At 50.5% G+C, this 16,578-nt stretch overlaps 1 protein-coding gene across 2 annotated transcripts in view; it reads right to left on the bottom strand.

Annotated features, from left to right (window-relative positions):
* MROH1 (maestro heat like repeat family member 1) overlaps positions 1-16,578 on the bottom strand; it is a 2,813,132-nt gene that overhangs the window by 1,546,931 nt on the left and 1,249,623 nt on the right. The window lies entirely within an intron of this gene.

Raw genomic sequence — 16,578 nt, forward strand, 5'->3', positions numbered from 1 at the left:
TCTGTCTGTGTCTGTCTGTCTGTCTCTGTCTGTCTGTCTGTGTCTCTCTCTCTCCCTCTCTTCCCCTCTCCCTCTCTCTCTCTTCCCCTCTCTCTCTCTTCCCCTCTCTCTCTCTCCTCCCCCCCCTCTCGGTGTGCCTTCTGTTGTTCCCCTCCCTCCGTTCCGCCTTCCATCCCGCCAACCACCCTGATTGGTGGAGAGACTTCCTGGTCCCTGTAAGGTTAGCCGCAGCACCCCGCGCTCGCCATTCCATCTCGGCTGAGCGGGTGACTGCTGGCAACGGGACTGTGCTGGTGAGACCCTCCTTGGGTCTATTGTAACATTTCTGGTGTTTCCTTCTTTGTTTTGTGTGCCCGCATTGCTCTCTCTCTCTCTTCCCTCGGTGTGCCTTATGTTGTTCCCCTCCTTCCGCCCACCACCCTGATTGGCTGCCCCCCTCTGCCTTTACTGACCCTCCCAGGGCAGCCCCAGCCCGGCAGCCCCATGGCTAAGGGCCACTGGGCAAAGGGCGGCTCCCACAGAGGCGGCTCCTAGCTGTGTCTGCAGGTGTCCGCAGGGGAAGCCAGTGGCCAGCCATCTACCAGGGTTGACCCTCACAATACCCTGCTTTCCACCACCCACTTACCAGACTCTCAAACTTAGGTGTGTTTTTCTCCTCTCGAAAAAAGTATATTGGAAAGTATTTAAACCACACTGGGAAAGTATTTAAATTGCATTGTGAAACCTAGGCCTTTTTCCCCCTATTCAGGACTCTCAAACTTAGGTGGGTTTTTCTCCCGTTTTCAAAGGTGCACTATGAAAGTCTTTAGATCTGAGTGTCTGTCGTCCTGTCCAATTGTTCAACTTGTCTCGCCTCTCTCTCTCTCTCTGCCCTGTGTCCCTTCCATAGTTGTATCCCATTCCCTCTCCCTTCCTCTTCTCTCATCTCCCTACCTACTCTATGGTGCTCTCTGTCTCTCCTATCTTCTCTAACTGCTTCTCTATCGACTATCCTGCTCTTCTCATTAAATCTGGTAGGAAGAAGTTTAAAAAGGACATCCTGGTCTCCAACCCAGGCCTCCCTATCGCTGACACACATACCAGTGCCTCCTCCAGGCAAACTGTCACTGCCATCCTCTTTGTCATTCCCTCACCTGACCTATGGACCCTACATATGGTCTCTGTGCTCTCTCCCTTCTCCTCCTCTCCCATTAAATGGTGGCACCCGGTGGCCTCCTTCCTCTCCTCCAAGTTCATCATTAGTGTTTATTTGAATGGTACCGTCTTGGTCCAAGGCCCTCAGGCCAACCTTCTCTTTGATAGACGCTTCCCACGCCTCATCAGCTTCCCACGCCTCATCAATTTCCTTTCTTCTCCTGCTGTCCCCCCTCCACGACTCCCTTGCCTCCCCCTGCTGCCGCCTCCTTGGCTACCTTGGCCTCTCCTCCTTCCCCTTCTGCCCCCCCATCGGGCTTCATTTACACCTCTGCAGGGCATACCTCTGATTTGTACCCCTCCGCGGAAGTCTTTCAAGGATGGCAACCATCTCCATATTGCCACTCTTAACTCTCGCTCAGCTGTCAAACACTCCTCCGACATCTGCCGCCTTCTGGAGGAACTTGATCTTCATGTCCTCTGTCTCACCAAGACATGGTTCATGGCCAGCTCGGTCACGAGCTTTGACACTCTCCTCTCTGATGGCTACAAGATCCTCTCTGCACCCAGGTCTAACCGTTCCGGACGGGGTGTGGCCCTTATCTTCCCCGGGTAGATTCCTGCCTCTGTCATTCCTGCGCAGGACTACTCTTTTGAATGCCTTGTCTGTAGGCTCTCTCTCTTTCTCTCCTAGCCATTCCCTTACTGTGGCTACTATCTATCGGCCACCTGGTCAGCTCTCCTCCTTCCTCTCAGAGTGGGCGGCAACCCAACTCCTCCTTCTTGGAGACTTCAACATCCACCTGGATGCTTCCTGTCCTTCCTACAGACTCTTTTGCGACCTTTGCGACTCTCTCACTCTCTATTCTCCCCTCTGGTCCGACTCACTCTGATCTCCTCAGACCTTCCCCTTTCTATCCCTCTCACTACTCCTCTCTCCTCGAGCGATCACTTTCTCCTCTCAGCTCACCCTTTCTACCCCTCCAAGCCAACTCCATCACTACCACCCATCTTCTCGGTCATCCGACCCATGATGCGCGTGTCAGTTGTGGCTTTTGTTGACGCTCACCCCTCCTCCCCCTTTGGCTGACTCACGCCCTGACACAGCCCTTTCCATTCTCCACTCTGTTATATCTGATACTCTTGATGTTCTTGCCCCTGTCATGAGGATCCACTTGAAACCCAAAGCCAAGTGCAACTCCTGGTACGACTCTGACCTCGTCACCCTTAAATGCAAGTGCAGGGTGGCTGAGAGGAAATGGTGTGCTTCATGTACATCCTCTGACAAACTGGCCTGCCGCCTACTCCAAAAGGCATTACCGGTTCTCTGACCTCACCAAGAAGAGAGCTCACATCCAAGCCTGCGTCTCTGCGGAATCTAACAACTCGGCTGAACTCTTTAAAATCTGCAAGGAACTGGCGATCCTACTGCAGTCTCTATCTCTCCTGTCCCTTCACAGGCCCTCTGCACAGCACTGGCTTCTCACTTCATCTGTAAAACTCAGGACATCCTGTCCTCTCTCTCCTCCTCATCATCATCCCCTCATCCCTGCTCTTTCTCTGGCCCTTCTTCAGCCACCTCTCCTCCCTCCTCCTCTGCCTTACCCCTGTTCTCCCCATGGGAGGTTTCTAGACAGAAGTGCTAAAATGTAATCGTGGAATGTCTGGGGGCTGAACGAATATGTTAAAAAGGTCAGAGTGGGATTCCAAGATGGCAGGCAGACGTGCTGGTACGTGCTCCGTCCACCTCTGAAAGCATCCAACTGCAGCGAGCACAGCGAAGACTAAGGAGGCGAGCCACCAGATCTACCGTGTGGTGCAGGATCACAGCGTCTCTCCTGAATACTCTCGAGCCACATAGACCGCCCGATGCAGCAAGGGCTCAGCAGGGTGGCGGGCCCCCGCAGTGAGTAAGAGGCGCACCAGTACGAGGAGGCCCGCCGGAAACCTATAGCAGTCACCCGTAACAGCACTGAAGGTAGTCGGTGGGCGAAATCGACTCGCAGACAGCAAGAAAGTAAAGCGGGTGGGCACCGGCAAACCAGCTGATTCTCTAAGAGCAAGAACTGAGCCTCCGCATAGCTCAGGAAAAGTCAGATTGTGGCGTCCCTCCCCCAAGCAACAAAAAGCCACACAGACTGCCAAAGGTGAACAGTGGTGACCAGGAAGTGGGACAGGGCCACCACGCTGCGGAAGGGCATTGCAGTGCCTCAGCAATCAGCTGCGAAAAGGGGACGACCTCGCACCCTCCCTGACACTCCGGAAATCCCGCTGCAATTACCCCACAGAAACCCTCAAGGACACGGAAGGCGACCCGGGTGAGAAGCGGACCTGCAGTTCACAGGCAGCCCAGCGAGCGGGAGGGGAGCAGACCGCCCGTTGTGGCAAGCTGACGGCTCCACACTGATCGGACCCACCTCAGGTCCCTCATTGCTGGTATTAAGAGCGGTTGTCACCCCGCGCTGAAAAGGAGACAAGGTCACATTGGTAATGATGTGTTATTTATATAGCGCCTTTATCCAAAGCGCTTTACAGAGTACATATTTACATACAATATCACCGGACCGAAATTGGTACTCATTTATCGACCTCGGAAGGATTAAAGGCTGAGTTGGCCGTGCCAGGATTCGAACCTGCGACCTGCAGATCACGCCCAGATCCCAGCAGCGAGCGCTCAACCCGCTGTAACTGCCAGGCACTCGCTTATACCCCCCCCCCCCATCCCCAGGGCACGCAGTCCCAGATCAGCTATGAGATCTCATTGTTGGGGTAAGAAGCCCCGACGATCCCTCCCAGGCATCGGTAAGCGGCAGGCCTCTCTCACTGCATGGGAAAATAAAGCAGAGCCCAGACCCCAGGTGTTACAAGACGAGCATGAAAGGCTGCATGTAGAGGGGCCGGAAAAGATCACATTGGCCTAGAGAAAAAGGACCTGGGCCCGGGATGCCTCAGACAGGTATCTCCATAAAACCCACTCCCAAGGAGCCCCACGCCTGAGGAGCAGTTCTTCAGGAACAACACAAAAAAACAGAAGTCCAGGGAGAAGGGGAGTACAGTTATCACTACGTCTCATGCACGGCCACCACCACCCTGTAAAGGGCTCGCAGCACACAGCCAACAGCGAAGCTCAACCAGCCAGTAACGGGGAGCTCGGGGCAGACCTGGGAGATTTTCCAAATAACCCCAATCCCGAGATCACAACTAATGTCGATAAGCAAATGCATGGCAGCAGCAACGAAAAAACAGACCCAAATCCCCGCCCGGGACGGCACCATCCAACGTTGCTGGGCCAGAGATTCGGAAACTGGGGACCCTCAACACAAAACACTGGAACAATTAACCACACAGGAAGGGGACCCCAGCACTACGACCCCCAAAATGGCAGCCTCAAAAGAAGATATGGAGGCCTGCTTCCAGGAATTCCAAAACAAGATATACCAAGCCTTCCAAACGAAATTGTGACGTTCATGGGGGAAATGAAGCAGACAATTGTGGAGATAAGGAGAGACATCACAGAGTTGGGAGAACGTACTGATACAACCGAAAGGGCGGTACATGAGGTGGTGTTGGACACTTGCTCCGTAGATATTGCCCTTGAAGACTTAGCAAAGGCAACACACAATATCGAGCTGCAATGCGAGAACCTGGAGAACAGGTCCCGCAGATCCAAAATTTGCACCCGGAACTTGCCAGAATCAGTGGCGGACTCAATTTGAAAAATACTGTCACTCGAATTTTCAAAGGCCTGCTGGACAAGGAGCACGCTGGCGATCCTCCCATCGATAGGGTTTGTAGAACAGGCCCGAAGAGACAGAGACCGGGCTCCAGAGCTATGGACATTGTGGCAGCACTGACGGGATACCTGAAGGAAATGATTCTTCGCGCAGCCCTGTCGGTGGAACCTATACTCTATAACGGGGTAGAAATCCACCTCTTCCAAGACCTAGCCCACTCTACACTCCTTAAAAGAAAAGAAATGGGACCTATCCTGAGATACCTGCAGGATAAGCAGATAAAATACAAATGGACATTCCCCTTTGGGCTGCTATTTCAATGGGAAGGCAGACAGCATAGGGTTACCATTCAACAGGGGGGGTATGCAAATTCTACATTTAGAGGACGAGGAGGAAACCAGAGTATTAAGAAGATCGCCGCAACGATCCCGATGCCCGAAGTCCTGGGAATGGTTGCAAGTAAACTCAGGATGTAAGCGACCCCCAACACGGGGCCCACACCCCTCGACTCACTAGAAGAATAACCAGGGCTCTAAAGAGAACTCATAACAGGCAATGAGGCTCGAATCCAATCTCCAGGACGCAGGTTAGATCGCTAACAAGTACCCCAGCATTTTAAGGGACAGAGAGTGTAAAAGACTGCACATCTGGAATCTCAATGGGGGCTTTAGGATGCCCCACCGTTTGGCCCTGGGAAGCAATGTGGGTCTATCCCCTGTGCGTACAGTGGGTGGAACACAAAGGTAATGAGACCTGCAACAGGGCAAGGGGAGGGAAAGGGACAGTGGGGGAAAATGGGGGGTGAGAGGTGGGGATGGGCTCAAGTTGGGGAAGAGCCCTCAGGGTAAACCGATCCAGGAGCACCGAGCAATATGCAGACAGGCCTACCCTCACGCATGCTTAAGTTGCTCTCTCTGAATTTACAGGGGCTAAATACTCTGGTAAAACAGGGAAAACTGGAAAGGCTCCTAGCGCATCATACACAGGATATCATACCCTTGGAAGAGACCCAAGTCTGAATGCCTAAAATTGAGACTATTCCAGTTGTAATACAAGTGAACGCCAAGGACAAAGTGGGGGGTGCAGGGTGCTGATTGAGATTAGAAAAGGGCTTGATTCCCAGATCCTGTCAACAAAAATAGATAAGGGAGAAATGCATCTCTTTGTAGCATTACAAATAGATACGGGTATCCTCACACTCGCCACGGTCTATGCTCCCAACACATTGCAGGATGGTTTCCTGAGAACCGTACTTTCGGACCTCGAGGGGTGTGCTCAAGGGGAGACAATACTGATGGGGGATTTTAACTTAGCGTGGGACTCCACCAGCAACAGAAGCTCAAACACACAACACCCAGAACCCCCACAGTCAGCTGCTTTACAACGGAGGAATGAACATCTGGCACTGCATGATGTATGGGTGACACTAAAGGGAACAGACCCTGGAAACACCTTATACTGCCACGTACATCACGCATTCTCCCGCATTAACTATATTTGGGCCTCAACTATTCTGTTGGGCAGAATACAATACATAGACACTATTCTGATAACTCGATTGAATCATGCGCCAATCGCACTGACACTGAACCTACACAGACCTTGGAAGGGCCTATGGAGCTGGTCCTATCCAAAAGAAGCTATAGCCGATACTACACTCCGGGGGGAGGTGGAATGCAAAATCAGAGAATATTTTGAACTCAATAGGGGTGGGGGGGAACATCTGAACCAATGGTATGGGACGCCTTTGAGCTACCTTATGGGGAGAACTGATTCGCCTTCGGGCCCCGCTGGCGAATGCGACAAAGCAGCCTTGAAAACCCAGTTGGAAACCGATTTCCAGGACGTAATCGATAGAATGAAGAGCACCACCTCTAGGAAGCTTTGGAAAGAGCACAAACATATCGCTCCGATATGTTTGTGCTCTTTCCAAAGCTTCCTAGAGGTGGTGTTCTTCATTAAACCTCCTGCAAACGAACAAGGCTGAATGGGGTCTACTTGCCCTTAAAAATAGGTACTACATACACACCAATAAGGCGGATAAACTATTGGCGAGACAACTCATTCAGAAGACAGCAGCCCAAACAATCAGCGGGATCTCCACCCCATCGGGGGAGACGGTCCACTCTAACCCCGACATTGCGGCTCAGTTTTTAACATACTACACAGAGCTATACAGATCTGACAACCCAGATGACGCACTCCAGAAAGATTACCTTAGGCCACTCACCCTTCCAAAGGTTTTCCTAGCAGACTGCAAAACACTAGAAACAGATATCACACTGGAGGAGGTACTCCAGGCAATGAAACACCTTCCCATGAGCAAAGCCCCGGACCAGATGCATATTCAGCTGTGTTTTGTCAAGCCTACTAGCACGTCCTGGCCCCTAGGCTGACGTCTCTTTTTAACTCATTTTCACAAATAGGAGGCGGAACTCCCTCTATGGAAGAGGCCAAAATAATCCTCTTCTCCAAGCCGGACAAAGACCCAGCGCAATGTGGCTCGTATAGACCCAATGCGCTGATTAATTTAGATGCAAAACTCGACATCAGAATCCTGGTTAGCAGATTAGAACCCTTACTACCTCAGCTGATCCACTCTGAACAATCAGGATTCATAAGTAACCGACAAACACATGATAACATCAGGAGGATCTGCCATATCCTAGAAAAAATCCAAAAGAAAGGAGTGACTGCATTTCTCATCTTCCTTGGTGCAGAAAAGGCATTCTACAGGGTGGCATGGGACTTTCTTTTTAAAACCCTGGCGAAGATGGGCATTCGGCCAAAATTCATGGCCATAGTACGTGCAAACTACAGAGCCCCGACCGCGTGTTTGTTAGTGAACAGAGAATTATCAACCTGGATTAAGCTAACTAGAGCTACAAAACAGGGCTGCCCCCTTTCACCACTTCTGTTTGCCATCTATCTTGAGCCATTTATGGCCACAATCCGGGAAATCAAGGGCATACAGTTTGGGAGGGGAGAACACACGGTAATGGCGTATGCGTATGACATGCTACTGATCCTTGCGAACCCAGAGACCTCCCTCCAGGCAGTAACTGGGGAGATCCAGCGATTCTGGAAGGTGGCAGGGCTAAAAATGAATCTGGTAAAGTCAGGAATACTGAACTGACCACTGACCGGGGTCAAGCTAAGCCACGCGCAACAGTCAACCCAGTTTTGATGGGTTCACACAAACATCAAGCTCCTAGGTACAAGAATTACCCCAAAAATGCTGGGTCTATATAGGGCAATTTATCCTCCGTTGATAGAGCAACTTAAGCAGCAGTAACTTAAATGGGGCCCTCAACATCCTAGCTGGGCAGGATAAACGCGATAAAAATGATGGTCCTCCCCAGACTTCTTTATTATTTCCAGGATTGTACCGGAGTCATTCATCCGAGCAGTGTACAAAATCATAAATTCATATATCTGGAACCACATGCTGCCCCAGGTGGCGATTAAATTGCTCCAGATGCCAACCAAAAAAGGCGGACTGGGCTTGCCCAACCTCTGCATATATTACAGGACCGCCCAAATCAGAGTCATCAAAGACTGGCTGGCACCTGAATCAGAGAGCATTTGGCATCAGGTCGATCAGGCGGTGGTTGGCGCCTCTTTGGGGGAAGTATTATGGCTCCATAAAGAAAACCACCCATGCAACATGCATAGGTCGGATAGCTCTAAACTGGTTGAAAATATATGGGACTCACTGGCCCAGAGCAGGCAATTCACTACATTCCCCTCCCCCTGTACCCCAAAGTTTTGCAACCCCCAATTTACCCCCAGCATTGCCAAAGGGGCATTTAAGAAATGGAAAGAAGTGGGATGTACGAAAATAGGGGATATGTTCCAGGGGAAAGATCTAAAGATGGCCAACCAGTGCAAGATCGACCTAGTGCTATCTGAAACAGAATGCAGTATCTTCAGCTATGTCACTGGCTAAGGGATCCCCAACAGCATAAGGCGGCCACACATCCCCTTACCCCACTTGAAAAATTCCTAGCCACAGACCCAGGGGACAAACAACTAATCTCCAACATATATAGGATAGGGCAAGAGGCAGAACAAGGTGTTACCCCAAAATATATGGAAACATGGGAAGAAACCTTAGGGGGAACCCATCCAACAGGAAGACTAGGCAGTACTCTGGAGAGATATTCCAAAATTCACCCAGGCAATGCAGATAAGAGAATTCTCGTTTGAAACAAGTATACCCCAATACTTCCGGGGAGTGCTGGCGGGATGTGGCATGGTGAGTGACTGGTGACACATCTGGTGGGGGTGCCAAAACTGGAGGGGTACTGGAAACAAATCAACCAACATCTGCATACAATATTAGGAAAAGAGACCGCTAAGGTAGTAAAAGAGGGACTACTGTGCCTAAATGGCCAGACCAATCGGCGTTGGGCAAAGACTACCAGGAAAGCATACACATTTGTCTTATTGGCAGCTCTCCTAGTGATCGCGGAGAAACGGAAGGCCAAAGATCCCCCAGTAGAACAGGACTGGCTGGCAAAGGTGTGGCAATGCATAGCGATGGAATGGATGACATATTCATTACAGGGCATCCAATCGAAATTCACAACGGATTGGGAGGAAGTGATGGACTTCTTGCAAGAAGATTTCAGAGAAGGGTATTGTCCACAAACTCTGTATCCTAGAAATAGGGTAAAGACTAATGAACTACGGACTCAACGATCGGATTGGGGGTAGGGGGTTTGGTGGGATACAGTTACCTGCTATATTTTGAATGTTGATCAGAGTTCAAGAAAACCAAATAAAAACAAAAATAAAAAAAATAGATCAGGGTGGCGTCATATATAAGACGCAAAGGTATTTAGATAGAGTTATTACAAGAGACATATCTCACAGCAGAAAGAAAAGCTTGCATCCTACCGAAATGGGGAGGAAAGAGGTTTGGGTCAGTCTACTCCAGTTTTGCAAGGGGAGTGCTCATCTGGGTTGCCCCAACAGTGCCCTTTTAAAAAGTGGAAGTTTGTTCAGACGCTGAAGGGAGACTGTTCCTAGTACATGGTTTTCTAGATCAGAAAGGGGTTCGTCGGATAAACACCTATGCTCTCAACCAAGACGCGTCCACTTTCTTCTGCTCTTTGTATGTAAAGCTGACCCCCAATTGAGGGATGACATGAATGGGTAGGAGATTTGAATTGCACCTTAAAGCTAGGGCTAGACAGATCAGATGGTAAGCATATGGCTCAATACCCGCCTGCGAAGGTCCAGAGACCATTATTAGAGGAGCTAGAATTACGGGACATCTGGTGATGGCTAATGGGATTGAGGAGGGAGTTTTCCAACTACTCAAGTGTGCATGAAGTTTACATGCCACTGACTACTTCTTTACGGCGTTAGACCAGCTGAGGCAGTTTGTGGGAGCCTAATATGAAGGTAGGACGCTAACAGACCAGTCCCCTCTAACCATAGAATGGATACTGAGTAATAAGCCAGCCCGATACCCATGTGGAGGCTGCGAGCCGAGACCTTGCGGGTGATTCCTGGGGGTATGGCACAGCAAATAGAAGAATACTTTAGTATTAATGAGGGGAGTGTGGGTAGTACAGGGACCTTATGGGATGCCTTTAAAGTGGTGATAAGGGAGGCCATCATGGCAAAGACCGATGGGACCCAGAAGGCGCTGGAGAGGGGCATAGCAAACACTGAAGAGAAAATTAAAACGGGAGAGAGCACCCCCAGGGAGTGGGAAGGCTGAGGGTACACTCATTAAGCTGAGACACGAATGTCAAGAACCCAGGAAGAGGCAGGGAAGATATAGTTTTGCTAGATACTGGGAGATGTTACATTGGCCAGGGGACAAGCCGGGTAGACTATTAGCGTGGCTATGTCGGGGTGCGGCTAGTCAAGATGGGATTACTGAAATAGAAGATGAATGTGGAGAAATATGGAGGTCACAGAGGGACATCGGCAAAGCCTTCTGGAGATTTTATCAAGAATTATATAGTGAAGGTGGAGACAATAGAGAGCGGGAGATCATGGAACCCTGACGGATATAGGCCCGTCCACCTTAAGTGTGTAACAAGCAGAGGAGCTAGAGGCACCACTCACAATAGAGGAGGTGCGAGATGTGATCGCAACACTGCCTACGGGTAAGACTCCAGGGAAAGACAGCATATCAGCTGACCAAATTCTATACAGAATTAATCGTCGAGATAGTCCTGAGGCTGCTGCAGACCTTTGAGGAGGAATATGAGGAGAGTGTCCTGCCCCGTAGCATGGAAGTCTATCATTATCCCAATCTTGAAGCCAGGGACTCACCGCAGCAACTAACTTAGTCCTAGTCCCCCTTCCTCCATACTGTATGAGCGTCCTTCACTAGGGACGGGAGACAGAACCTTTTTCACCAGAAAAATCATCTTCCCCTTAAAATTTAGATGCGCGCAGGAGCGCGGCTCTGGGAGCTGCGCTCTCCTGTCTCCGCCCACCGGCGTCACTCTTCAGTCCTCTTTGACGCATTGACAATATTAACATTGCCTAATGAAACCAGTTTTATCATGGGGGATGATGGTTGAATGGAGGAAAGGGGACTATGGACTAGAAGTACGTAAGTCACTACGGTGAATAACATTTAATTACTACTACGTCCCATCCCCTTTCATCCATACTGTATGGGCGTTTACAACTGAATGTACTCCAAGGGTGGAGAGGGGACCCTCTTAAGAAAACAAGTTCCTTAACACTGCCTCACCAAATGCCACGTCTGTCATTGAGCCGCAGGCTGAGGGAGTAGCCCATGTGGCCGCCTTGCTGATAAGCTGCCACTGAACATGCCTTTGGAAAGCCACCGCCGTGACTTTAGCTCTGATGGCGTGGGCATGCATATTTGCTGGGAGAGGCTTGTGCTGCCCCTCATACGCCTCCTTGATGGCCGTAACCATCCACCTTGCTATGGAAGCTTTGGAGGCCTGAGAGCCAGGCTTTGACCCCCCCCCCCCCCCCAAAGCTGACAAACAAGGCGTCTGATTCGCGAAAGCTCCTTGTCTTGTCCAGGTATATCTTAGCGCACGTCTGACATCCAGACAGTGCAATAACCTCTGAGCGTCATCCTTAGGGTCCACAAATAAAGTTGGTAACACTATCTCCTCATTTAGGTGAAAGGAGGAGACAACTTTGGGTAAGAATGCGGGTTGAGGCCATCGTCCTCATGTCGGTAGCAATACATACGGAACGCCCTGAGGTATCAATGTGAGCCACTGTGAATTCCATTATGTCCTGCGCAACTATTTTGGCTTCAGCCAGCCCAGCCTTCAAGCATACCTGGCTCTGCACAGGGAGCTCAGGAAGGAAATCGGCACCCTCTCAACGCAGCCTCTGGTTGACAGCAGCCCGCATGGCATCAGCATTGGACTGGCGCAGATAGAGAGAAGCGTTGGAATAGGTTTGCTTTCCATATGCTTCCAGGATCTTCTCCTCCTTACCCAGGAGTGCAGAGGCTGACGTAGCTCAAGAGTATTGCGGCTTGGATAGAGGGAAGCTGCGGCAATCTCAGAGGAGTGTGGCTGGGGATGCTCAGACAGCAAGAGAGGGTCCCCTTCCATTTGCTGAAACTTGGTGTTGAAATGCCTATTGGTAGGCTGTGTCGAGTGTGGTTTGACCCATCCTTTCTTGGCAAGTGCCACCATGTCTTTCTGCATTGGAATTCCCGTGAGTGAGAACAGCCAGTACCCCTGCCTCTAGTTCCACCTCTGGCTGTGGGAGCCCCAAATACTCAGCCAGGCCTGCAAGGCATTTGTGGAAGGCCTTGGCCGATGACGGTGTGTCGGGGTCCTCTTCCTCATCTGTGTCCACTAGTCTGTCCTGCTGGTCAGGTGCGGTTGGAGGAGCGCTGGGAGCCGGGAGCTGTGGCGTACGGATAGAGGCTGCTGCGGCATCCGATAAGGGGCTGCTATGACTGGCAGAGGGATGGGAGTCGGTGTTGTAGGCACTGGAGCAGGCAGCTGGGGCTGCGTTTGGTCCGGAGGAGCTGGGCCCAGGGGCGGGGTGGCCTTGGGTGCTAGAGGCTGTACCAGGGGGAGCATGTCCCTGATCACATTCTTCAGGATGATGCCCATCTGCAGGGACCTCATGAGCATCAGGAACTTTTCAAAAAACATGTCTTCACAGGCCAGAGGAATGCTTGGTGGCGCGGGACCCGGAGGCTGCCGAGGGCTGGGCACATCCTGTCTTGCGTTGTGTGGAGAAGTGTATCTGGCCTGCGACGATGATGGATACGTGGTGTGCCAGGCGATGTCCAGTCCCACCTCCAGGACGCGGAACGGTGGAGGGACATGGCCTGGTAGGCGGAGCACCCTCGGTTGTGGCGCTGGTAGTGCGGCGTACAGGCATCCCCTCAGACATCAGTCTGGTATTAGGGTGCAGCCCCTCGGGTTGAGACCCAGTAAAAGAACCTTGTGGTCCCTCAGCAGAGTCACCGGTAGGATCTCGCGATCCCTCGGCCTGGCGGCCGGTAGCTGAGGCAGCCTTGGTGTGTGTGTGTGTGTGTGTGTGTGTGCTGGTACTAGGACCTGATAGGCCCCTCAAGCTTGTGCGATTCCTGGGGAAGGAGTCGATTTACCGGGGTGAGGATGAGAACAGTGCACCTACCTTGGGCCTGGTCTTGTGTTTAACAAACTCCTTTAGGTCTTCTGGAGGCGACTTACCGAAGAGGTCCCTCCACCTGGCTAACCTGTTCTTCAGAGCATGCAGTGTGAGCGTATTGCACGCGGTACATCCCTCCCAGCTGTGATCAGGGCCAAGGCAGCGGAGGCAGAGAGCGTGGGGGTCAGACGTAGGGAAGAGATCCTTGCAAGCTGGACACCTGCTGAAGTCACCTGGCGTCGACATGCACCGGGGAAGAGCGTGGCGCCAGAGGACAGAGCGATACCTGATTGAAGATCAGAAAAAGAAGACAAAGTACTTCTCTGAGGAAGAGTGCATGGAATTACTAGGCAGAGGCCTAACCCAGGAGCGCTGGTGAAAGCGGTCCGTTCCTGTCGATGCGGAAAAGAGGACTGAGGAATGGCGCCGGTGAGCAGTCACGGGAGCACATATTCCCAGGGCCACACCCCGCGAGCATCTCAAATTAAAGGGGAAGATGATTTATATGGTGAAAATGTTTATGTCTCCCATCCCTAGCCAAGGACGCCCATACAGTATGGAGGAAAGGGGACGGGACATAGGAGTAAGAGGGGAGATACTGTTAATCATACCGCCCAATATCCTCTATTAATCAAGATGCAAAGATACTTGCAGCAGTTTTGCGGCTAGATTGAAGAAAGTAATTTGAACATTGATCCACCAGGATCAGATGGGATATGTTCCAGTGAGGGTGACATCCGAAAATCTTTGGAGGTTACATGCAATAATAGATTGGGTGTGCAGTGGTGGCATTGGATGCAATTAAGGAATTCGACTGTCAGACGAGAGTGGTTATTCGCCTCCCGAAGAGGCTTTGGGACAGGGAAGAGGTTTACGAATTGGATTCAGATTCTTTATTTTAAATCGGAAGCAAGGGTACGTACAGGTAAACATGTGTCTGAGCAGTTTTCCATTCGAAGAGGCACCAAACAGGGATGCCCGGTGTCCCCCATGCTATACATTTTGGCACTAGAGCCACAAAGTGTTTTGAGGTCTGAGTTCAAGGACACAGGTCTCCTAGTGGACGGGGTACACCATGTGGTCTTGCTTTACGCAGATGACATGTTATTATATGTGCATAGCCCAGAGGATAACCTGGAGTCCTACCTGGAGGTGTTAGATAATTTTGCGAGGCTGTCAGGGATAGCAATTAGTAGGGCAAAATCCTGCATATTTCCATTGGCGGGATGGGTAGGAGTGGAGGAATCGCGACTCCAGAATCTGGGGTTACAGTAGTAAGTTAAAACGTTCAGATACCTGGGAGTCAACATACATCATGATACTAAAATGACCCATCAAGAAAATAAGCTGGGGGCAAAAAATGGGTTAGTGAATTCAATTAAGTTTTGGAAGAAGCTACACCTATCAGGAATGTTGAAAATGGTTGCCTCTCCCCAGTTGCTATATCACTTCTTAAATGTTCTGTAACTTCTACCAAGATCGTTCTTTGGAGAATTGAACATGGCAATAAGAGGTTTTATATGGGGAACAGAGCGGAGCCGGGTAGCCCTGGACATACTATGTAAGGATTACAAGGACGGCGGGGTGAGACTTTCCCATTTTTAATTATACTACTTGGCTGGGCAATTACAACACGTTTCTGGGTGGTTGGCGGACATAGAGGCAGTGGAGCACACGTTTCTAAGTGTGAAAATTACTCCTTTTTTATTAAAGGAAGCACTGTGGGTAGAAGGAGGTAGAATCAAGGATCCCCCCCGCCTCCTACAGTTAGGCAAGAAGGTTTGGACCAGGACATGGGTGTTATTCAAATTAGGGGAGCCACAGTCTCCCCACAGTTCCCTAGTAGCGATACATGGCAGAGGCACAGAGGATCTAGTACAGATCAGGTCACAATAGGCGATCAGAGGGCTAGTGACGGTGGGAGACTTGCTGTCGAACGTCAATCCGTCTTGTCTGGCTCCTGATCTTCAGCTCCGGAAGTGAGGCGTATACATAGCAAGTCACTATGCTTTAGTTCCTCCCTTTTCCTGCCCGCGATTGAACGCTGCAGAAGGAAAAAGCATAGGAGGAGGATAATCGGCAGTTAAAAACTTTAACAAGGATACATCCCAACAGGGTGATCCCCACAAAAATGATTGAATGATTGAATATTTTCTTTTTTTTAAAAAAGAATGCGACAGAACTGGTCATCTAAGAGCCATCGCCAGAAGCCTACTCGTTTGGAAAGAAGCGACAACCCACAGAACTTTCTGAGTGGGGATGTGTGAGAGTGTCGATGAGGAATCTGCTGGAGAAGAATCCATAGAAAGATCATTACAGTGAGTAATTTCTCCTTCAATGGATTGCTTTTCTCCCACAGATTCCTCATTATGAAAGACTCCCCAAGCAGTTAGAATAACGGAGGAGGGCAGAAAGATTCAAACCAGTAGATTCGGTCGAACCGCATTACCAAACCTGGCATCAGCTCCCCATGCACCATCCAAGGCATAGTGCTTGGTGAACGTATTTAAGGAAGACCAAGTGGCTGCTCAGCATATATCCATAACAGGACCCCTCTCTGGAGGGCTGCAGAGGCTGAAACCCCTCTGGTTGAGTGGACCCTGATGCCCGCTGGAAGCTCCTTGCCTGCCGATTGGTAACACTTGGATATGCACAAAATACAGGGTTTGTTTAGTGATGGCAAGACCTTTTCTAGATAAGGAATGAGCCTTAAACAACTGGTCTGATTTCCTAAACTCGGATGTGCAAGCAACACAGAAACTTAATGCTCTCTTGGGGTCAAAGCGGTGGAATAGCTCTTCCTCTTTCAAGGGATGTGGAGGACGGTAAAAGACATGGAAATCAATAGACTGGGACAGATGAAGCTCTGAAACCACCTTCGGAAGGAATCCAGGTCCGATTTAAGAGAGACTTTCTCACGAAAGAACTTCAGAAAGGGAGGTTTGCAGCACAAGGCATGCAGTTCGCTAACCCTCCTGGCAGATGTGATTGCGACGAAAAAGGCTGTTTTAAGGGATAACCGCTGTAAAGAACATGAGTGCATAGGCTCAAACGTAGCCGCTATAGAGTATGTCAAAACCAGATTAAGATTCCA

The sequence above is a fragment of the Ambystoma mexicanum genome, chromosome 5q, assembly GCF_040938575.1.
Source record: "Ambystoma mexicanum isolate Mex_15411 chromosome 5q, UKY_AmexF1_1, whole genome shotgun sequence".
Lineage (NCBI taxonomy): Eukaryota > Metazoa > Chordata > Amphibia > Caudata > Ambystomatidae > Ambystoma > Ambystoma mexicanum.